At 36.7% G+C, this 3,225-nt stretch overlaps 1 pseudogene; it reads right to left on the reverse strand.

Annotated features, from left to right (window-relative positions):
- Nucleotides 1-1,927: 1,927 nt before the first annotated feature.
- Nucleotides 1,928-2,921, reverse strand: LOC125166296 (60S acidic ribosomal protein P0-like; annotated as a pseudogene).
- Nucleotides 2,922-3,225: the final 304 nt, after the last annotated feature.

Genomic DNA, 3,225 nt, shown 5'->3' on the forward strand with positions numbered 1-3,225 from the left:
TACTTTGATTAATTTCTGTCTTTTTATTTTATGTGTTTTCTTTATTTTTCTCTTTCTTGCAAAACAGAGGGATTTGTTCACAATTAAAACAAATGAAATAATATATTATATCTATGAAAGTCTCAACAATTTTTTCTCCAATACATTTTCTTTCTTAACCTTGTATATTCTATAATAATATCACAATTTACTACCGCTCAGGCTTAGAATCTTGCATTAGCAGGAGCATCACATGTCATCAACATTTGTAGTATGAGATAATATTTTACACACACACACACACACACACACACACACACTCTGAATCTCTAAAAAGTAGGTACTATTTCAGGTTTATAGATGATATGACTGAGAATTAATGAAATTTAAAAATTAAATAGTTGGGGGAAGGCTACTGGGATATGAAACAGTGGATATCATATTTCAAACAAATGTCTCTTACACCCTTGAGGCAATAATTGTGCCAAAGTCACTAGACTTTTTTTGTTCAAATTTCTAATCATAAGACTCTGTTTATTTTTATTTTTTTAATAGCACCTCTTCAAAACAAAAGCCTTTTCAAGTCATTCTATGTTTAAAAATGGTTCAGTTCAATGGTTAGCAATGCATGCTTTGAAATCAGACTACAGGGGTTCAAATTTCAGCTTGCTAAATGTGTTCAACCTTGACCAAATTGTTTATAATACACTTAGACTACCTTTGCGTATAATAAGATTTTAGTAAATGTTAAATGTTTTTATTGAAACAACCATCTCTTTATCTAAAGTTCTTATTATTTTCCCCATGAATTATGTCAAAATTTTACTGTCTCTAGTCTTGACATGGCCCTCTTTGACAGAGTAGCCTTCCACAAAATACAAATAAAACTTCAGTGTTTCCTTGAATCTTTATTTGAATGGTTTCTGAATCTTGATTCAACAGAGACTATGAGGATTCCATTTGATCTTTGATTCTTTACCCAGGGTCAGGACAGAGGGATGAGTAACAGTCAAATTTTACTGAAAAAATTTGATATCAACTCAACTTCAACACTGTACAATTTTCTGTAGAAGTTCTTTGTTAAGAAACTTAACAAAGCCCCCTCTCTCTTTTCCGAATGGAAAACTTTTCTTATCGTCTTGACAGCATTCTATCTTTTTTTCTTATAAAGAGTAAAGAGAAAATACAAAACCTCTCTTCCCAGCATGTGGCTTTCAATTACCACTTTTATTTATTCTTAAAACAAATATACTCATATTCCTAACATTACAAGTATTTTAAGTGAACTCCTCCCAGAAATAAGAACTTATTTTTAGGTAGCTAATTCTTCTGGTTATATAACTTTTTAAAAAATGTTTATTTATTTTTGAGAGAGAGAGAGAGACAGAGTGTGAGTGGGAGAGGGGCAGAGAGAGAGAGAGAGAGAGGGACAGAATCTGATGCAGGCTTTAGGCTCTGAGCTGTCAGCTCAGAAGCCGATGCAGGGCTTGAACCTACAAACGATGAGATCATGCCCTAATCCAAAGTTGGACCCTTAACCAACTGAGCCACCTGGGAACCTGTCTGGTTATATAACTTTTGAAAATATTTTTATTTTAATGAAATAAATTGCATCTTTTTACACAACTATTAAGGAAGGTTTTTGTCTTCAAGAAAAAAAAATCCCTGTAACCACTCTGCCAAGGTCCTGTGTTCTCTTGCCCTATCTAAATGGTTAATAGAATCTTCCACTACTCTTTCTTTACCTCTCTGCTTTAAACCAAGCAAGTGTCCATTTACTTTACCCCAGAGGATCTTTGCTTTATTGTTACATCTGTTCTTAAATTTGTGATCTAGTTATTCTCATATATTGCCTCATATACTTATATGTCTACATATTTTAAAGAGAACTAAGCCTTTATTTCCTTGTTTCATAAATAAAATTGACTGAGTTGGTTGTTTTCAGTGATTAGTCAAAGAGACCAAATCCCATATCGTCATGGGACTCTTCTGATTCTTGTTTTGTTTCAACCTTGCCTGGGGCAGCAGCAGAAGCTGCAAGCGCAGCTGTGGTAGCAGCAGTCACAAGTGCAGGTGGAGCAGCCAAGAAGACCTTGATCTTTTCAGCAAGGGAGCATACGTAATCAGTATCAGCAAAGACAGAACTCATTTGTATCATACCACTGATAATAGAATGGTGTACTGATGCAACAGTGGGGTAACCAATCTGCAAACATACACTAGCAACACGGCAAACACCCTCCAGGAAAGGAATGCAGTTTCCTCTGTGATATCAAGCACTTCAGGGTTGTAGATGTTGCCATTGTTAAACACCTGCTGGATGATCAGCCCAAAGGAGAAGGGTTGGGGGGGGGGGGATGTTCAGCAGTATGGCTTTGCTGGCTCCCACTTTGTCTCCAATCTTAATCATTTGCACAGCACTCAGTATTTCAAGTTCTCAGTATTTTAATGGTTTAATGGTTCATCGGTTCTCCTGGAGATTTAGTAATGGTGATTTCTAAATCCTGGAAGAAGATCTTCTTTAGCCCCATACCAGTGTTGTGGACTGGTACAGTGATATCATGTGGGGTTAAGCCACCAGTATAGGTGGCTGCTGGCCCTTTATTGTCTAACAGCATGTCTCTGATCTGAGTGATTAGAGCTTTGATCTCAGTTCACCTTCTTGGTGAACACAAAGCCCACATCACCCTAGATATGAGGCAACAGTTTCTCCAGAGCAGAGATATTCTCCGGATGCCCCTGGATGGCCTTGTGATTGAATCATGATGTTTTTGCCCATAGGACCACAGCTTTCCCCAAAACAGGGGCATGCCAGTTTGCTACATCTGCTTGGAGTCCATGTTGTCTGCTCCCACAGTGAAGACTTTTAGATAATCATTGAAAAGTTGGATTATTTTAAGGAAGTAGATGGGTTTCCAGGTTGCCATGTCTTCCCTAGGCATTACAATAGTGCATTGAGGATTGCCACACAGGGTCTAATGACACTGTTACTCTCATGAGGATGCCTGGTGAGAGGCTTATGTATCTATATTTTATTATCTTAACAGATTTATAAACTCCTTGATAAGACTCCTTGAGACACATGTATGGACACTCCTTCACATGCATGGTGCTTTGAATATAATAGGTACTCATTAATAGTTATTCAATGATTGATCGAATGATTTCATAAATACCTCAAGGAATATGTTGAACATACTGTGTGTGCCCATTATTTACTGATCATTTGTATGTAAGAATATAAGT

Source organism: Prionailurus viverrinus, chromosome B2 (genome assembly GCF_022837055.1).
Source record: "Prionailurus viverrinus isolate Anna chromosome B2, UM_Priviv_1.0, whole genome shotgun sequence".
Taxonomy (NCBI): Eukaryota; Metazoa; Chordata; class Mammalia; order Carnivora; family Felidae; genus Prionailurus; species Prionailurus viverrinus.